This window comes from Monodon monoceros, unplaced genomic scaffold, assembly GCF_005190385.1.
Source record: "Monodon monoceros isolate NGI ecotype Baffin Bay Population unplaced genomic scaffold, NGI_Narwhal_1 Super_Scaffold_1, whole genome shotgun sequence".
NCBI lineage: Eukaryota > Metazoa > Chordata > Mammalia > Artiodactyla > Monodontidae > Monodon > Monodon monoceros.
In genome coordinates, this window is record NW_021703765.1 from 71968852 (window position 1) to 71990128 (window position 21277).

Genomic DNA, 21277 nt, shown 5'->3' on the forward strand with positions numbered 1-21277 from the left:
AGACAATAAATCACAATTGTTTAAGCCCCCCATCTGTTGTACTTTATTATGGCAGCCCTAGGAAGCTAATACACTGGGTGAGGCAGACACCAAGATGCATGATGAGATTTGCTTTCCAGCTGTAGGGAGTGTGGCCAGCAGACAGTCAGCCCTTCAGGGTCAGCCTCAGCTGCAGAGAGCCACCTTGCCTGAGGGCATGTCTTTCCTTGGGAAGTCAGCATTCAGCCTCTGAGCCAGGAGGGGGCATAAAGACCTGGCCATTTCAGCCTGATGTGGGATGACTCCCATGGACAGTATTTATCCCAGAGCTCTCCAGGGGCTTGGCCAAGGCTTTGCCGGGCTGGCAACAGCAGGCTGACATCTCTCTCTGCCCAGTCCTGCTTCCTCCCTCCTCCTTTGACAAGTGTTGATCCTTAGTAAACATCTTGAACCCCAAACTCCATTTCAGTGCCTGCTTTTGGAGACCCCAACTTGTGACATGGGGCTTCAGTTTTCCCATCTGCATCCCCTGAAAATCCCTGGCACGGCCCTTCGCTAATGTTGGTGGAAACTGAATCTCTGGCCATTCATTCCCTTCGCTACGCCACCCAAGAAGGAGGTAAGAACCATGAAAAGGGCTTCCAACCCCAAGGGAAGAACCTAGCAGGGAATGAGGCTGGCTGTTTGTTCCAGGGCTGGTTTACTGGGCATCTGGGGCCTTCAGTCAGTGTATTTACCAACTCCTGTAGGCTGCTACACCGCCCCCCACCCCCACCCCCACCCCCCAGCCCCGCCTGCTGGTGATAGGCTGAACAGGGAGGGCTTGGAGTACTTTGCTATGAAATTCTCTGCAGTTTCCTACAAGAAAGTAGTTGGGCAGTGTTCCAGAGTGATCTTGGCCTGTCATTAATCATTTGTAAGAGTTCTGTGTTGGAGCTGGCTATATTTTGAGATGCTGAATATTGAGGATTGGGGAATACTAAAGTTTTCTTCACTTTGGGGGGGGGAAAGGAAGTTCTAAATTCTCTTGTTCATTTAATTTTACGGTGCATTTGCATATGAGAGAGAGTGGGAGAGAAGGAGGGAGAAAGGGAGAGAGAGGGAGAAATTTCAAAGAGAGAGAGGAATATGTTAATACATACACGTGTAAGTTTCCACGTCTGTCTTTTTGAAGATTCAATGACGGGACATTAGGCAGTCAGAGAGTCAGGTTAGTGACAGTCATTTTATCCGTCCCCCAATGCATGCTGAAAACTGCCAATCAAGTACAAAATCTATGACCTATTATGCAGCATTTGAGCTTCAATAAATGTCCAGCTCTCTATTCCTATTAAATTTAGAGGAAATGCCTGTCTTTTAAAAGCGTAATCACCTGTGGATGCATTTTAGCAACTTCATAGCAAACGGTGAATCAGGAAAAGATTTCTTGATTTTCTTTCTCCACATCTCTGCTCTGTTGAAGAGTGTCTCGACAGACTCTTGGCTTCTCCCAGTTGGTGTGGTTTGTGTGACCTCTCTCCCCTTCCCCCCTCCTAATTTAGCAGTCTCCATGATACCAGATGGAGGTATCATGTCATACCCATTTGGGGGATTTCTCCCTTGAAGATTTTCTAATTAAGTCTTTAGAAAAAATGACATTTCATGAGGGAGAAGTTTTCTTTTGGTTCCAAAGACAGCAAGTATTTCAATAAAATTGGTACATCCCTTGTATTTTTTTCTCTCTCTTTCTCTTGCCCAGTGAGACGGTGGGGAAAAAAATCCATGAGGCAGCTACATATTTTGTGTGTTTACTTGATTGCTTTGACAGGTTTCCAGTGGGCTGTGAAAAGTCTCAAGCTCATTTCTCGGGTTCAGGCTTCAGTCAGATAAATAGGTTTGAATAAACATCCTTTGAAACTCTTTATCAGCTCAGCAGTGACTCCTTTCAAAATGACCTTTCGTGTTACCTGATTGGCATTCTTGGTTCGAGGTAGGTCCCACTGAGGCTCCTTAGGGCGACACTCAAGGGAAAACCTGGGTCTGGGGAGTCAGACGGCTGTGGTGCTTACCTTGGCTTATTTGTGAGCTTGGGGCTTGATTTTGAGACTCAGTTTGGAGGTGGAGGATGGCAACATTCATTTCCAAAGATGTAGCACCTCAGACTTTGCAGTCCCACACACTTGGGCTTGCATCTCAGCTCAACTTTTGCTGGAGGTGTGACTGTTGCAAGCCTCATATTTCTCATCTGCAACATGGGATGAATAATTCCTGCCCCTAAGGTGGCAGTGAGAATGCAGTGAGTTCATGCAGGTGCATGCTCTTAGCGCAGTTAAATGGAGATAAGCTGGCAGGATGTTTATTAAGGAGACCTCTCGGGATCAACACCAGTGGAAGGGAGGGGACGCGAGCAGGAGAGAGCAGAGGGAGAAGTTGAAGCTGCAACAGGGGCCCAATGATTGCTCCAGCTGAGCTCACAGAGAGCTCGGGAGCTAGAATGGCCAATGGGTCTGTATCCTGCACATCCATCAATCACTGGTGTGGGCCACCCTGGGATGCCTGTGATCTCGGGCGAGGTGGCTCTGCAGCTTGGGTGGCACATCCTTCCTTGTAGGGGGATCGGGGGGGTGCATCCCCATGTCCACCACAGCTCTCAGTAGATGTTGGCTGCTCTTGTTATTACTGGGTCTGTTACTAAAAAGCAATTTGACTTCTGAATGTTTTTCGCTTCTGTAAGATGCAGAGCACTGTCCTAGCTGAACACTATATTACAGTCATCAATTTAGTCACTTATGTAACAAATATGTATTGAGCGACTCCTACAATGTGCAAGCCACCACGCTGGGAGCTGGGACACCTCCACTTGCTTGTGTGCATCTCACATTAGAGATGAAGGTCTTATGTTCTGCAAGGTCAATTCATGTGATGCGTAGACCAGGATGATTCTGTGCTACAGGGAAGGAAACAAACTTTTAACACATGTGCGCACACACACACACACACACTCACACACACATACAGCATCTAGAGTTGTCGTGAGGTGTGTCAATGAGTCCTCCAAGAAGCAGACACTGAGACAGAGTTAGGGGTACAAGAGGTTTACTGGGGGGGTTAACACCAGTGAAAGATAAAGGGAGAGAAAGCTGGATGGGCATAGAGAGCCTCAGGCCATGATGCAGATCTGCTCAAATATTGGCCAATCCAATGGGGGGCCCTGGAGTAAAGATCGCCCATTAGAGGGAACCCTATGTTGGACAGAAATGGCCAAGCCCTGGTACCCCTGCCATGCTCAGTCATTGGCTGGGGCTGCCTGGGAAGAAGGTGGCCTTGGTTTGAATGCTGCAGTCGATCCTGAAGGTTCTCAAAGTTGAAGGAAATACTTTCTTGAAGGAAAATCTGAGCAGCACATCTCCATGGCTGCCACATGAGGATTAGAGGAGGGCATATATGCACATAGCAGGTATGGCAGACACATAGAAGGGCCTTGAGAATTTTTCCTTCCCTTGCACCTTTTTCTTTTGTGGTTATGGAACTTGCAACAAGGAATAGGAGAGTATGAAAGGTCATGCAGCGTTAGGTGGCTTGGTAAAGAGGATATCATCACTATAGAATCTATTGAGTATTTATTACATGCCAGCCACTGTACTGAGCAATTTACACACATGGTCACCATGAATCCTTACACAACTCTTTGAATTAGAGACCTTATTATTCCCATTCTACAGATGAGGAACATGAGGACCACAGGAGATGTCACTTGCCCAAGTCATATGGTGAATGAATCCACCACACTCCTGAAATGGAAACTCTACTGTTTGTGGCTCTGGCTGCCGCAGAGCAGAGATAAAGGCCTCAGGAAAATCACTCAAGGAGAACACAAGATCTGAGAGCACAGTATCGATTATGTGGGCTGATGGCAAAAATGGCAAGCGGCCAGTTTGCTGGGAGGCTGTGGGGTCTCCGTGACCCCTGGTAGGCTGTAAATCTTGCCCCTTCCACTGTGACCCTAAAACCACTTTGCAGACACAGTTGATAGAAAGGAAGGGAAAAGGCATGGAGAGTGTTGAGGACAGACAGAACCGTAGAAACTTCTTTGTGTCTGTGTGTGAGCCGCTAAGGAGAACTCAAATTAGACTTTCTTACCTCCCTCATTAAGGGAGCAGGAAAAAGTGTCTTCCAGATAAAAATGGCTGGAAATGCTCGGGGTGGGGGGTGGGATGGGGGCAGGGGTTGGAAGTCTGCTGTGCTCTTTTCTGTTAGAGTCAGGATTTCCCAGGCAGGGCAAGCATTGGCACTGCCGTGTCCGCAAAGGCTGATGGCATTTTGAATATGTGCCTGGCAGAGTCTGGGACGGAGAACAACACTTTGTGGTTGGGCCTGCTGGAGATTAGATGCCCAGAATTAGGATTAACTACAGGCTGGGGCAGAGAAGGTGTGGGGAACCGGCCTGACTTCATGGCCTCTTACCCCTGGCTTTGCTCATCCTCCCTTGATTTTTCATACAATATTATCATTCAGTTCTGACCTGCCTATTGTCTACCCTGTTCAAGTACCTTAAAAGGTTCCCCATTGTTTATAGGATGAAATTCAAACTACTTAGTTGGGCCCATTGGAATCCAGCCCTACCCTACTTTATTACTCATACTGAGTTGCTCCCATTCTCTGAACATGCCTTGCCCTTTACTTGCCTCTTTGCTTTTGGATAGGCTGTTCCCTCTGCCTAGAATGCCCTTTTCCCTCCTTTTTTACCTAATAAACTCCTACACATCCTTCAAATCCCATCTCAAATTCACCATGACTTCGACTCCTTTAGCCTAGGGTTTTCCAACCTTAGCACATTTTGGGATGGACATTTCTTTGTTGTGGGGGCTATCCTGGGCATTGTGGGTTGCTGAGAAGCATCCCTGGCGTCTACACACTAGATACATCTACTTCTACCAGTTGTGATAACTAAAAATGCTTCCAGACATTGCCCAATGTCCCCTGGGGGGCAAAATCACCCCTGTTTGAGAACATTGCTTAGCCAGTGTTAGCTGCTGCTTCTGTGTTTACATGGCACCTTGTCCAAGGACCTTATCTCACTGAGCTCTAATTATTTGCTTATCTGTCTACCCCCTTACCAGACTAAAAGCTCCTTCAAGCTGGGGACTTTGTTTTATCCACTTTGGTGGCCTCAGCTCCTTGTACTGGGCCTGGCACATAGTAAGTGCTGCATGAATATTTGTTGAACACACAAAGAAATGTGACATGGAGTTGGGGGACAGAAGATATCTATACACATGTTTTTCCATAAAGCCAAGGGCAATTAATTACCCTTGCTGTGATAATAGTAACCACCTCATGGAGTTGTATGGGTTGAATGACTTAAAAAATTTAAAGCTCTCAGGATAAGACCCAATATATAGTAGGTGCTTAATGTATGTTAGCTATTGTGGCTATTGTTATTTTTCTTAACTCTTCAGAGCTCTCTCTTTCAGAAAGGCTGGTCATTTGAGGGTCACTCATGGCATGGATAAGGTGGAAATGGTGGTGAGATTCCTTTTGAGACTGGGCACATGTAAATTTAGGCTACTTAAAAGGAAGTACTTTTTTATAAAGTGAGTTGTAAATAGATATTATGCCAAGAGATGATATGCAAACATCATGTTTAAGGGTGAGGTCTCTTGGCCAAACTAACTGGGCTGGTATATTTTAGCCTCAGTTTCCTCATCTGTAAAATAGGGATAACAATAGTGTGTACCTCATAGGGTTGCTATGAAGGTGAAATGAATGAACTTATATAAAATGACACATAGGAATACTCTACAAGTCGTAACTGTCACTGTCATCATTATTATTATAATTTTTTGATATATTCTTGAATGATGGCTCCCAGGTAGATTTTCCCCTAAGAGAAGCTGGAATGTTTTGGGAATGTTTGGGAAGCATAGACATACCAGTACTCCCCATTTCAATCCCAGGCAGACATGACTAGTTGATCATAGTATCTCTGTGTGTCTTCTCTTCTTCTTATAAGGACACCAGTCATTGGACTTAGGGCCACTCTAATCCCATATGATATCATGCTAACCAATTACATCTGCAAAGACTCTATTTCCAAATAAGATCACATTCAGAAGCTCCAGGTGATCATTCATGTGGTGGAGGGGGATACGATTCACCATGATACAGAGAGTAAGCATTTTCAAGATTATATTTTGAGTAGCACTGTTTTACATGGTTCCTCCCTTCTGACTCAACTGCATGAGTGTGGAGGGGGCAAGGAGAGGCCCCCGTGGAAGGTGAGTGGTGGTGACGTTTGGGAATCTACACTACCTCCAGCCCAATCAGAAAGAGCAGGTGACTCACCCCATCACAGCAGAGCAGTTCAGGCAGCTTCGTGCTGAGTGTCCCCACCTCATACATTTCATTTTCTTAATGGTGCCTTGTGTTTCCCTGTTTCCCTTCTAAAATAAACGCTCGCAACAGATCTACAGGCTCTGGGAGTTGGGTTTCTTTGCTTTAGGTGTTTGGCTTTCTCTTTCCTTCCTAGTGAATAATTTTCTAAGGAAAGCAAAAGAGGGTCACAGCGTGAGGTAAATGCACTCATTAAGTAGAAGAAGCCAGAATAAACAGAATTTACAGCATCCCTAGTTATTCTTTCCTGGGAGCTGGTTGTAACTGTTAGTCAGCTTGAGTAAGTCTGCTTGATAGCAGAGGGGTCTCTGAGAGAATGCCCAGGACAGCTCTGTAGACGTGACTGAGAAATGAATTTTTCTTCTCTGCCAGTCTTCTCCTCATGAGAGCCCCCCTGCCTGTAAATAAAATGATAATCCTGAGAGTAGGCTACACAATATTGATGGTAGTGGTGGTATAATTAGGTCCAATTTTTGGAACACTTGCTGTGAGCCAGGTGCTCTGTAAATTTTAAATCAACTTTGTGAGGTTGTGTATTTCTATTACCCATTTTCCAGAGGAGGAAACTGAGGCTCAGAGAGGTGAAAATATTTTTTTAAAGTCACACAAGGAGCTGTCCTCTGAGACGGGGTTGGAACGCATGACTCTGAGTGACTCCCTTGCGTCTATAGGGATCATTGCTCAGAATCTAGGAGGGTCACCTGAGCCTCCCCTGTTTCCATATGGGACTAAGGTGCTACCCTTAAGAAATTTAAAGTTGGCTGCTGTGTTCTTCCATGAAAGGAGCTGTGATTTACTGGGATGGTGCAGACCTGGGTCAAATTGTGGCTAAGGCACTTACTAGCGCTCCTGGTCCTGGGAGCTCATCCCTATGGGCTACATTTCCCAAACTTCCTTGTTAGCTGGCTTCCTGCTGGATCTGGCCAATGGGAGGCATTGGCGTTACACTAAAATGTGGGAGGAGGGGAGAAACCAGGGTGTTTCTCCCCCTCCTTCTCTGCTTCCTTCAAGATTCCAGCTTCTGCCAGGTGAACCTATTCCCAGGGGCCTGGGAATACGACCTCCTCCCTCCATCCCTCTAGCCTAGGAGTAGAGCATCTTTCTGCTATCGCTAATCTCTGGGCAGCCTCACCATCCTTGTTCCCTCTTCACTCATGTAACCAATTTCCTGCGTTAAATTCTCTCTGTTGTAAATACCTAAAATCCTGACTGAGACATCAGCTAAGTAACTTCACTTCTCTGAGCCTTGGTTTCCCTATCTGTAAAATGGTAATAATAATAGTACCTACGATGTAATGCATTTGTGAGGATTAAATGAGATAATTTTAGTTAAACCTTTGGTTCAGTTTCTGGCATAAAATAAGAATGGTTTTCCCAGCTCGGAGACCCTAGGCAAGAGTTTCAGCAGTTTAAGCACAATTAATTCTATAGTTAGCCACAGAGCCTTATTTTGCTTTACTTTTCTGAAAAGCATTGGTTCTGGGTATACATATTAATGTCTCCAGAAAAACACATTCCAGTGACTAAGACTTGGGGTTTAATCTAATGTCTTTGCCCCTCTCTTTTTCTTCCCTTCTCCACCTCAAGGAGGGGGCAAGCCAGCAGCTTTTCTTACCACCATGCATAGACAGGTGGATACAGAGAAAATGCTGAACTTTCAGAATTTCTTGGGGCTCCTGAAAGCCTGCATGTCATCGTGAAACATAAGCTCATCTCATAAATATGTCTTTCATAGAAGCTTCAGTTACTGATGCCAAGTGTCAACATATCAGATTGTTGGCTAATTTTAGCCTTCTCACTGACTCTGTCTCTGTCTCTGTCTCACAGATGTGTAATTAACACCCCAGTTCAGCAGAGATTCAGACACATCTCTACTTTGCATTATGATTGTGAGGCCTTGACCATTAATGCTCAAGTTCAAAGTCTGAAAGTGCCACCTGCATGTACCATTTGGATGTCTGTTGTTCCTCCACACTTTGGGGGCTACTTGTCCCTTTAAAATCAAAATGAAAATGGCCCAAGCTCCCATCCCATGTATTGTGGGAAGTCCAATGCCTTCTTGGGTATATCTGAGAATTCTCAGAGGGCTTTTGTACTCTTGATCACTTCTTGTTTGGAATTCTAAGTGGTTTCATGTGCCATGTGTCTTACCGCCTGAAGCTGTTGTTTTCTCTTTGCTGTGCTTTGAACACACTCCCTCTCCTCTATGCCTCAAAGAATTACCAAAATAGGTGAGTTGTGTGTAATGGACTTTTTAGTGAAGTTTTGAGGGTGGCTGAGCTGGACCACAGCTCAAAACAGAATAGAAAACAGGTTGAAATAAAATGTTCAGTGTTGTGCATTTCCTTAGCCTCTCCCACTACATGGACTTTCTCATCAATTGTCTTTCTTCCTGGGCTCCCACCTGCTGCCATGTCGCTAAAGTTCCTTGCTTCTTAATCTCTCTCTTCTCATTTTCTCTCATTTTGTTTTGTTTCTAACCTCCAAACTCATGCTACTTTCTACTTTCGCACTGAAGGTGAAAAATGTCTTTCCTCCCACTGGAATTCCTCATAGGCATAGAGCTGTTTTTATTTAAAAAATTGTTTGGATGAGTGTTTGGGGGAGAGGATGAGCTTTCTGTCCACATGTTGTAGGACTTACTCCAAAGCTTTAAGGAGGATGTAGGAGGAACGAGACAGGAGGAGGAGAAGAGGTGCCTCAGCAAGTCGGACAGAGGCATGGGGCACTTGAAGACCCAAGTGAGAGCCCAATAAATCTTTTTGTTACCGAATCTAAGCTCTTACTGCTAGCCACAAGACAGGCCAATAAACTGAGAGACAAGGTATTGGGGCAAGGAATAGGGACTTCATTTGCAAAGCCAGCAGACCGAGAAGATGGAGGACTAGTGTCCCAAAGAACCATCTTACCCAATTTAGGATTCTTTTATACTAAAAGGGGAGGGGGTGTGGCTGGTGCAGACTTCTTGCTGCCAGCCAGACCCCAGAGGGGATGTGATAATCCTTTGTTCCTGTAGCTCTCAACATAGGTTTGGTCACAATGTTTCTATAAACCTTCAACAGGGCAAACGTTATTTTCTGTTATGCAACTTTTTATCTCTCTATGAATGGAAGGTGTTATGCCTTTAAAGGTCAAGCCTAGGAGGCAGAGCATTGAGAAAGGGCTATTATGTATATTTCAGGCTACAGGTAACATTCTTTTACTGATTGAGGAGACAAAGGTGCAGAGCCAGCACGATTAAGCACAGGCAGTGGAGCACAAAAGTTAGAGCTAAAGAATAGATGCAACATGGAGTCAGGTTTGTTCTTCTCTGTTACGTTTTGGGAGTGGTGATGTCTACAGTGACCACCAACCACTGTTCATGTTGCTGTGATGTACACCTCTTCTTTGTGCCCCCTGTGGAATATTCAGTTAAAGATTACATTGTTAAGAAATTCTTGCTGTGGGTATATTCTTTTGAGGATTTGAAGAGGTGATAAGGATACCAATATAAAAAGTCTATAATGTTCATGTATTTGAGGAAGCATCTACAGCACCAGGAGCCAGGATGCTGAGAGGACTGTGAGGAAATTAGCCTCTGGGATGTGTGGAAATCTAGGGGTGAGAATGTTCTAGAATGTGCAGAAGTCTAGGGATGAACCTTTGGACTTCTTCAGAGTCTGTAACAGTCAGGGTTCCAGCAAGAAACAGTTGGCATTCTCAGACTGGGTTACTCAAGGAGCTATTTTAATTTAGGGCTATTTCCAAAACTGTGAGCAGAGTTGGAGAAATCATTAGGCAATAGTGCTGTATCCTGGGGGTTATTCTCAGTGTGTGTGTGTGTGGGGGGGGTGTCATTATCCCTCCAGGTCTGAAGGAGGAAGTTGGGTCCTTTGTTGGGTAAATACCGCTCCTGACATCACAGTGCTGTGAGGAACAAGGGAGCTGTGGGGTGGCACGATGCATGCGTATTAGTTTCTTATGGCTGCTGTAACAAATTATCACAAATTTAGCGGCTTGAAACAAGGCAGATTTATTATCTTAGAGTCATGCAGGCCAGAAGTCCAAAATGGGTCTCATGGGGCTAAAATCAAGGTGTTGGCAGGAAGCTCTAGGGGAGAATACATTTCCTGTCTTTTCCAGCTTCTACCCATATTCTCAGAGCACAGCCAGCAGTCATATCTTTGCAACCTCTTGCTTTTGTCATTTCCTCTCCTACTTCCTCTTCTGGAGTCAAATCTCCCTCTGCCTCCCCCTTGCGATTACATTCAGGGCTCACCCGGACAATCCAGGATAAAGATGCAGGTCTGGGGACTGGTGAGATTTCATGGGGAGATGTGGGTGAGATTTCCTTCTGGTTTGCCTTCGTCAGCACTTTCTAATAATGGCACACACAAGCTTTCACACTCAGTCTTTGAGCCTGATTATCTTTGAAACTCCCACAGTGGCTAGCACTGGCCTTGCACATAGTATGTGTTAATTAAATTTTTAGTGACTCAGACTGAACTTGGCAAAACCACTTGATCTTGACAGTTCTAGGCTTCAGTTTCCTCATTTGTAAAACAAAAGGATTACACTAGGGCACTAACATCTCTGTCTTTCTCAGTCGTATTTAGAACCTTGCTTCTTTGCTTGGAGGGCATTTCCCAGTGAGACCCACATTTGGAAGTTAGACTGAAACACTGAGGATCTCATCCAACTCTGAGATGTTTAGCTTTAGAGCTGCCTCTAATATCCTTATGCACCAGAGACTGTGCTCAGGCCTTGCAGTGGGTTACCTCATCAAATTTGCACAAAAATCCCATGAAGCCAGGCACCATCGGTAGTCTCATTTTAGAAATGAGGAAACCGAGGCTCAGAGAGTCAGGTGGCTTGCCCAAGATCACATAGCCAGGGTATAATAGAGCTGGGATATGAAGTTCCCCCCGACCCCTAAAACCAGCCCATACCCTCTGCTTTAATGTTCAGATTCTTCTAGTTTTTTTTTAAACCACTAAATACCTCAGTGTGTATTGCAGGAAAAAGGGTGTTCTCTTACATAACCACAATTCAATTTTCAAAAGCAGGAAATTTAACATCTCTATAACATTATTATCTAATCCACAATCCATTTTCTAATTTTGTCAACTGTCTCAGTAATATCTTTTCATTCTCTGTCCAGAATCCAATCTAGGATTCTGCATTACATTGAGTTTTCATGTCTTTTCAGCCTTCCCTATTCTGGAGTAACTCCTCGGCCCTCCTCTGTTTCTTGACCTTGACACCTTCAGAGCATTCAAGCCTGTTATTTTGTAGACTGTCCCTCAGTCTGGGCTTCCCTGATGCTTCACTGTTGTCAAGAGTCAGGCTGTGTACTTTCAGCAGGAATAATGCAGATGTGGTGCTGAATTCTCAGTGCATTGTATCAGGAGGTGCATGCTGTCGGCTTGTCCTGCTCCTGGTGAGGGTCACCTTGATCACTTGGTTAACATGGTCAACAGGTTTCTCCACTGTAAGGTTACTATTTTCCCCTTTGTAATCAATTAATAAGTCAATTGTGGGGAGATACTTTGAGGCTATGTAAATCTCTTGCTATTCATCAATGTTTACCTCTTAGTTTTAGCATCCACTGAAGGTTTTCTAACTCCATCATTCCTTTTACATTTCATTGTTGCATTCTCCTATAAGGAGGAGCTTCTTTTCTCCCCATTTATTCATTTATTCATATTTGCTTTATTGAAATGGGCTCACGGAGCCATCCCAGTCTTTATGAATTTGATCTCCCAACTGGTTGTTTTCCCAGATGTGCTGTCACTTCCTCATTTGTTCCCATTACCAATTCACCTCCTCTTTTATCCTTTGAAAATCCAAAGTCCTCTCACTGTCCAGAAGTATTCGGTTTTAGCTAGAAAGGAGCAAATTCCCAGACTTCCGCCCTAAGAAGGAGGAGGGAGAGGAGCGAACGTCTGGGGATTTTTCGGAACCATCATCAAGCCCTGGGGAAGCTTGGGCTGGTTCCAGAATGTCTAGGAGCCAGCCTGCTCACACCGTTCTCCTCCAGCACATCACTGTCACTTAGCCTGTCACTGTGGGCAGGGGTGGGGGGGTGGCCACCAAACTCTGTGGTTTCCTGGGGGGTGGCCACCTCTATGTGCCAGTCTCTCCTTCCTCTGTTTGTGGTTGTGGAACTGTGGGTGCCTCTACAAGGGGCACAAAATTTATGAGCTTCCCTGGGGAATGCAGCAAGCCTATTTTAGACCCATCCTGCTGGCTTTCTCTTCCTAAAGATTTAATCCAGGTGAGGTTCAATCCCCTTGTAATCCTGTTCTTCCTTGCTTCCTTGCCATAGTACTCGTTATGTCTTTAACATCTTTTCCTTTCTTCCTCCCTCCCTTCCTCCCTCTCCTCCTCCCTTCTTCCCTCCCTCCCTTCTTTCCTCCCTCCCTCTCTCCCTACATTCTTCGTTCCTTCCTTCTATCCCTCTTCCCCCCTCCTCCTTCCTTCCTTTAACAAGTCAATGCTCTTGAACCCCTACTATGTGTTCATCTGTGAATAAGACTGCTCTCAAGCTCTCCTGTGAAAAACATCCATTAAACAATCTCACAGTTAAATACAGGATCACAGACCTCAGTAAGTGCTGCCACAAAATGCCAGAGTAGGAAAGTACTCACTCATTTTACAAATGAAGAAACTGAGGCGCAGACCCCACAGCCGCCCAGAGTCAGAGAGGGTCTAGAACTCAAGTCTGACGCCCACTCCTGCCCTCTATCCCTCAACCCAAGCCCCAGGCTGTGAATTACAAACCTCTCTGCTGGCTCTGCCCCAGCCAAGCAGGGGCTTGCTCTCAGGCTAATTAAAGGTGCTCTTTTCATAGAGGAGAAATCTCTGGGAGTTGTAGGAGATCAAATATTTACCTTCTCAACAAAGCAAGGCAAGCTTAAGTAATTTGGACATCTGTCTCCCATGTACAAATAAGGCCTGCGAGGGTGTGGGATCAGGGGGAGGTGGCCCTGCAATGTTGTCACATTGTCCCTGTCAGATCTTTCTATCTTTCTGGTCTGCTGTTTCTCTGGCTCTGTCTTTGTCTGTTTCTGTCTCTGAGAGTTTCTCTGCCTTGCTCTGTCTCCATCTCTCTGTTTCTGCCAGTTTCTTTTTCTGTCTCTCTGGATTTCTCTTGGTCTCAGTCTCCCTCTGTCTCTGTCTTACCACTCATCACCCCCAGCCTCCCGCTCTGTGCTCAGCCACCCCCAATTACTGGAAACTCCCCCAAAGTGCCACCTTCTCCCACCGTCATGGCTGTTGTGTGACACGTTTTTCCCCTTTCCAGGAGCACCGATATCTGTGGCCCCTCCCCAAATTTCTGCCTGCCTTATTCATCCTTAGGTCTGAATTTAAATGCCACCTTATACTTTGAAGAGCCTAAACTCCATGAGGACAGGGATTTTTGAGTCTTTCCTTCACTGCTGTATCCCTCGCAACTTTTAAATTCTTATTTATTTATTTATGTTTGGCTGTGTTGGGTCTTCGTCGCTGCGCGTGGGTTTCTCTAGTTGCAGTGAGCGGGGCTACTCTTTGTTGTGGTGCACGGGCTTCTCATTGCAGTGGTTTCTCTTCTTGCAGAGCATGGGCTCTAGGCACGTGGCCTTCAGTAGTTGCAGCACGCGGGCTCAGTAGTTGCGGCGTGTGGGCCCTAGAGTGCATGGGCTTCAGTAGTTGCGGTGTGTGGACTTCAGTAGTTGTGGCGCACGGGCTCAGTAGTTGTGGTGCACAGGCTTAGTTGTTCTGCAGCATGTGGGGTCTTCCCGGACCAGGGATTGAAACAGTGTCCCTTGCATTGGCAGGCGGATTCTTAACCACAGTGCCACCAGGGAAGTCCCCCTTGCAACTTTTAAAAGGGATTTATATGACGATAACTTCTTTACTGATTTCATTAATTGCTTACTGATTTCAGTAATTGCATCTAGAACAGTGCCTGGTGCAAGGTAAGTGCTCAGGAAGTATTTGTTGAATGAATGAGTGTGTGAATAAGCAGGAGGCCCTCCCTGATCTCTGCCCCCCCTTATCTGGATCTGTGCTCCCACAGCATCTGATACTATTGCTGTCATAGTCTTTATTATAATTGCTTGCTGTATTTGTTGGGCTGTTGTAACAAGATCGTAACAGTAGTTCAGAGGTGACTGATCTAGGTCAATAAGTGGTCCTCACAGTCACAGACCCATTCACCTGGGCTGACAGTGGCTCTTCCATCCTCAACACGTGGCAACAGGGATCAAGGAACACAGAAGTGCAGATCTGGCATGTTTCATGGGTCACCCCTGGAAGTGACACAGGTGGCTTCTGCTCACATGCTATTGGCCAGAATTCAGATTTGTGGCTCCATCTACCTGTGAAGGATGATGGGAAATTTAGTCCAGCATGTGCCCTGGAAGATGGTGGGGAGGGGAACAGGTTTGGTGGATAGCTAGCAGCTGTGGCCACATCTGGTTATCTGCTTGAATCCCTCACTGAGCTATAAGCCCTGTGAGGACAGGGAATATGTCTGTCCTGGTCATCCTTGTGTCCCTAGTAGCTAACCCACAGCCTGGCTCATTGTAGAGCAGCTATTCCCAAACTTGCCTGCACACTGGAATCATCCAGGTGTATTTAAAACATCCTGATGCCTGGCTCTCACTCCTGAACATTCTGGGGTGATTGGCATAATGTAAGACCTGGGATTTTTAAGCTTCCGAGGTGATTCTAAAGTGTAGAAAGATTTAAGAATCACAGCTGTTGGACCCCAACATAGAATGCATGTTTGAATAAGAAATGACCAGATCTGCCACCAGGTGGTATTACCCCATGCCAGTAGTTACAAACTGATATTTTGGGAGACGATGTGTTTTGTTTGGCTGGTATGGAGCTTAAATCTTTTATTTAAAAAATTATGTCAGTTACCAAGATTTAAAAGCTGGAAGATATTATGTAACACTTTTTCATATCACACTTTGGACTAGTGGTCTCTTTTAAAAAATTTAGGTAGTCTGTCAGTGCTGGGATGGTTGAGATGGGCAAGGGCTCGCATGTTTGCCAGGCCCCTCCACTCCCTGAGGTTCACCTCCCATCTCCTTCGCCCATTGCCTATGTAGAGCTTAAAGGCATTTACATTTGCTACTCTTGGTCTAAGTAACCTTCTGTGTGTTATCTCAAGAATTCCAGTTCATCCCAGAATTAATCTCCTCTGAGCTAGAGAGAGAGAGAGAGAGAGAGAGAGAGAGAGAGAGAGAATATGATGTGTTTTCAAGGTCATTCTAGGCCAGGCATTATTCCTGCCTCTGCCTTCAATCCATTTGGTCGAACAGCCTGCAGCCCTGCCTACTGGGAACAGAAATATGTTTTGTCTGTTTCATCAGTGCTCTGGGTGTGGGCATAGGGTTTAGTGGGACAAACACTGAGCTGGGAGTTAGGACGCTTTGGCTCTGTACTACTTCACTTAGTAAACTTAGAGATTTCTCTTTCCTGGCCTTCAGTTCTCTCATCTGTAAAAGGAGGCAGTTGAATCATCTTTTACTTCCTTTCCTACTCTCAGACTCAGAGAATTGGGCCCCATTTTAAAGAGTCTAGAGGTTTTTCTCTTCAAAAAGGACCATTTCTGAGCTAGAAATCTGCTTAGTTTATGGCTCATCCCTGAAAGAAAGCTGCTCACACATCTTTTTCAGATAGAGATCAGCCACTTGCCAATGCTGCATCCAGCCATGCAAAAAGCTACATGGCAATTAATTATATATAAATGATTGTCATACAAATCACATTAACAGGTGCAAAAGGAGACATCTTTTGGGAGTGAACTTAAAAATTAATGTGTGGCATCTTTTGAGGAAGGGCTTCCTTTTTACGTCTCCACCAGACTTATAGTTTGTTTATAGCAAACACTCCCAGAAAGAGATATATTAAAAAACCCCAATCTACCATGGGCTGAGTCAGTTTTTAGAGTTCTCTCTCTTTTTCCTAAAGGAATCTCACCAAGGAGTCCAGATGTTTATATCTGCGTGACAGCCTTGCGATGGGGTGCTTAATAATGCATTCTTGTCTGGTCACTGTTGAGGTAGTTGTGCATGCAAAGTGGCTTCTGAAGGAAGGGGGCTTCCTTTCTCCTTCACACTGAAGGTGAAGGAGGTAGCTTAGGGGTAGATATTGTTCTTTCATCGGTGTGGAGAACTGCCACATGAACATCTATCTTCCATAGTAACACTGCACTTTTATCTTTGTAGAATGTGCTTAAATTAGACAAAGACCAAAAACATTAATGTAGTGGACTTTGCAGTTGCATTAACTGTCTTAGTTTGGGTTCCCCAGACGCAGACCCCAAGAGAGGGGGTCAGGCGTAAGTGGTTTATTTGAGAGGCGGTCCCAGGAAACATTGGGAGGTCAGTGGGAATAAGAGAACGGAAGAGAAGGGATCAAAAAAGACTGAGTCACCAGTCAGTTATTACTGTGGGCAACTGGAGCTTAATCCCATTGAAGAACTCTGAGAGCTACTGTAGAACATGATGACCCACCTAAGGGGTGAGGCAGCTGGGGTATTTATGCACCTTCTCTATCATTATTGGTTGCAGGCTGCTCCCTGGGGATGTTAATTCCCTGAAACTCCTCCCTGCCATGAGCAAGGATACAGTGGCATGTAGGGTGCACGACAATGGTAAGGCCCAAGAGGAGATGGGTGGGGCATAAGAGTGTATGCTACCATCCCCCAAATCCAACCTTCCTTCTCTTGACACGTGTCCTGACTTTAATTCCACACCTTTTCTCTTTAGCCCTTAGAGGAAGCTAAATCAACTCCCACTCTGGGATCTAGGAATGGAAATATGTAGCTCAGGCCTAAACTCATCATCGTAATCCTACCCCCTGGCCACAGTCACTGGTTCAAGATGAGCATCTGGGGCAATTCAGGCCACTGAGAAGCTAGAGGATCTGGGGAATCTTTCCCACTTTTCTGAGAGGACTTCCAAAGTCAACCTTCTCTTTCCTGTCCAGACTTGGGGAATAAAGCACACAGCCTTGGGAGTTGTCGGGGCTATCTTGAGACCATGAAGGAGAGTCAGTGGAGGGTGAAGCCAGCACCCTAGGAGACAGGGAGAAGGAACAAAACCTGAACCTTGGTCTCACCATCGTGCTGCCGAATGAAGCTGTCCTTGACACTTAGCCTTCGGTAGGACTTGCGGTTATTTGAGCCAATTAATCACTATTATTTAAGCCAGTTAGGGTTGCATTTTCTGTTGCTTTCAACTGCATACTCCCTACATGATTCAAATGAGACTACTCAGTTTGGGCGAAGGGGGAAATAAGTGAGGACATGGGCTTTCTCATGCACTGTTGGGTGGATGATGAAATGATAGGACTATTCTGGAAACCATATTAACATCAGGCAGCAAAGTGCTGTGACTGTGAGCTTGACCTTTGGAGATAACCAGATCTGGGTTTTATTTCTGGCTCTGCCAGTTTTTAGTTGTGTAATGTTGAGAGGTTATATACCCCTCAAGCCTCGGTTTCCCCATCTGTAGAATGAGAGATAATAAAAACACCAGCCTCATAGGATTGTTCAGAAGGAGTGAAAGACTTGGCCTGAAGTCCATGCTCAATAACTGATAATGCTAATGATGACTCCTGTTATGGAGAGAAAATGTGGTCACAAGGATCAGAAGCCTTCAGAATGTGTAAGCTTCTTCACTCAGCAAATTAAACTTCTAGGAATTTACCCTCAGTAAATAATCAGATAAATGCCTAAAAATATATGTATGAGAATTTTCTTTGCACCATTATTTACAATGGCAAAAAATTGGAAACTATGTAAATGTGCAACAATAGGGTCTCTGTTATACAAATTACAGTGTAAAAAATGTGATGTAATATATTGGGCGGTCATTAAAATGATGATGTATATTGTACTATGACATGCAAAGATATTGTTTACATATTAAGAGGGACAAAATTGGGTTTTAAAATAGTACGTAAAGATTGGAGCTGCTTTTGTAAGTGAGGGTATGCACCCCAATTTTGAGATTCGCTCTTTTGGGGGGTAGAGTGTGGGATTGTGGGTAATTTTCAATGCCAACTTTCTGTGTTGTTTGGGTGTTTAATTATACAATGAACACATTAATTTTCTTTTTTTTTGGCTGTGTTGGGTCTTCGTTGCTGCGTGCAGGTTTTTTCTAGTTGCGGCGAGCGGGAGCTACTCTTCATTGCAGTGCGCTGGCTTCTCATTACGGTGGCTTCTCTTGTTGCAGAGCACGGGCTGTAGGTCGTGCAGGCTTCAGCAGTTGTGGCTCGCAGGCTCTAGAGCACAGGCTCAGTAGTTGTGGCGCACGGGCTTAGTTGCTCCGCAGCATGTGGGATCTTCCCGGACCAGGGTTCGAACCCATGTCCCCTGCATTGGCAGGCAATTATTAACCACTGCATCACCAGGGAAGTCCCAAATATTACTTTTGTAATCAGAAAACAACAACAAAATTCTTTCTATTTTAAAAACACAAATGAGGTTCAATTCTCTTGGCCTGTTAAATTGTCAAAATGCCCTTTGATGCCCCTGATTTCCCTGAATACAAAGTGAGTTTTCACTCTTCCCCACAAAAGGTATAGGTCACAGAAAGAGTTTTTCCTTACCCTTTATTTGTTTCTCATTACTAATGTGTCTCCCTAGTAAAAAATTCGATTATAGAAATGTATTACTTAGTTCCTACATCTTCTGCTCTCCATTATTTCACTCCTGAATTCAAAATGTCTATATTTTTAGCTTTTCTACGCATATGCTTATCTCGTTTACTTTCTATGTATATGCTAATGTATTTCCTTTGTATTTCTTCTATTCTAAATCACCATCATTGGTAAGCTACTCTTTTGACTTATCAGCCTTTCAACAAAACATAAAATGCTGCATTACATGAAAAGGCAAGTCTTAATTTCAAAAACAATGTGAAAATTTGCTTCTTAAAATCAAAGAACTAGAAGGCATACATATATTGTTTTTCTTTTATTGAGTTATAATTTACGTACAGTAAAATGCACAGTGAAGTATACAGTTTGATGAGTTTTTTTTTAACTTCAAGAATGATGAGTTTTGATATACATTATTTTTTTAATATAGGACCATGCTTTGTATTTCCTGCAACTTACTGTTTTTACTTAGCAATATATCTTGGGCATCTTTCCCCTTCTATACCATTCTTTTAATAGCTGCATGGCATTCCATCATTGTGACTGTATGATCATTTATTTCCCCAAACCCTTATTGATGGACATTTGGGCTATGTCCAATTTTTTGCTGTTAGAAACAGTACAGTGAATATCCTTGTACATCTATCTTTGTGCCCTTGTGGGAGAATTTTTCATAGGTGGATTGTTATTGATGCCTAAGAATGATGGATTCAGAATGCTTCACGTAGAATGTTCAAGAGATGTAACCTCTGTTCTCAGAAGGGCACAGCTAGGCAAATCTTGCTCATGTTTCCCCCTCATTATAGTCCTGACCAGGGACCTCAGCTTTCACATCAACACCTCCCAAAGGTAAGGGATTCTGGGCACAATTCTGGGAATACTGGCTTCCCTCCCCCATCTTTAAATTTTATACCCAAGTGAAATCCTATCCATTGGATCAGGGCAACTTTGGGGTTTGTATTTATCAGTGGAATGCCAGCTCTGTGCTGGGCTCTTTTGGGCTCTGGGAACACTATGGTGAGTGTGATGGATATGTCCCCACTCTCCTGGGGCTGACATTCTAGTGGAAGAGATAACAAACAAGGAAACAAATGAATAATGCTGAAAAGCCACATTGGCCACTTCTTGAAGCCTCACCTGACTAACAGCAGGGATGGTGAGGAACACCCTTTGGTGCCCTACCTTATGAATAGCCCTGCCAGCTCCAATTGGAAATGGGGGACATTTCTTTTTGGTAGAGCATGTAGTATTCCTGTGACTTGTCCAACCTGCAGAGAAATATGCTTCGCTCTCTTCGTAGACTCATGAAAACCCTCGGATTAATGATTTCACAGGTTTTGTGGAAGCAGCAAAGAACAGTGAAAAGAGCACATGACTAGCGGTTAGAGAAGCTTGGGTTTGAATCTCAGCTATGGTTGGCTGAATAATGGCCATCTTAGGATGTCCATGTCCTAACTCCCAGAACCTGTAAATATATTACCTTACGTGGCAAAAGGGAATTAGCAGATGCAATTAAATTAAGGATTTTGAGGTGGGAAGATTATCCTGGATTTTCTGGGGTTAGGGGGAGCAATGTAATTACAAGAGTCCTTACACAAGGGAGGCAGGAAGGTCAGACATCTTTATGCAAAGATAAGTAAAATTGAATGAGTGTTGAATGTGTGTTAGGTTCAGTTACTGATCCCATTCTTCACTCCCCTCTGGTGGTATCGTACATCCACATCCTTGCTGTGGTCTCATGGTCTCTTGACTTTGGACTTGGCCATGTGACTTGTTTTGGCCAATGGGATGTGAGCTGACAAGAGGTGAGAGTCTTGAAATGCTTTTATGCAGCTGGTCTTGCTCTCTTGTGTTCCATGATCCGCCAAGAGAGGAGCATGCCATGGTTAACTATTGCCCCTTCACCCCGCCCTTGAATGAGGAATGTGGAACAGATTCAAACAGAACATGAAGGGCAGCTCTAAGCAGAGCCACCCTGCTGAGCCCAGCCAAGATTGGCAGAACCCCAACCAACTCTTGGATCCATGAGCATGAGAATGAATGATTACTCTTTTAAGTTTTGGGGTGGTTTGTTAGGCAGTGGTATTGTGGGAAAGCCATATCCATATTGCTCTGTGTCTTATTATTTCCCAATATATCATGGAAATCTTTCTGTTTTCAGTGCATAGAGAGATAGCTCATTCTTTGAAAAAATTATATAGAATGTCATTGTTTGGATATATTCTTATTTATTCAACTAGTCTGCTTAAAAGCATCTAGATTTTTCCCAATATTTTGCCTT

General features: G+C 44.5%; 1 protein-coding gene across 1 annotated transcript in view; it reads left to right on the forward strand.

The window, feature by feature from the left end:
• Positions 1-21277, forward strand: part of RPH3A (rabphilin 3A) — a 270274-nt gene that overhangs the window by 119693 nt on the left and 129304 nt on the right. The gene's annotated exons all lie outside the window — the stretch shown is intronic.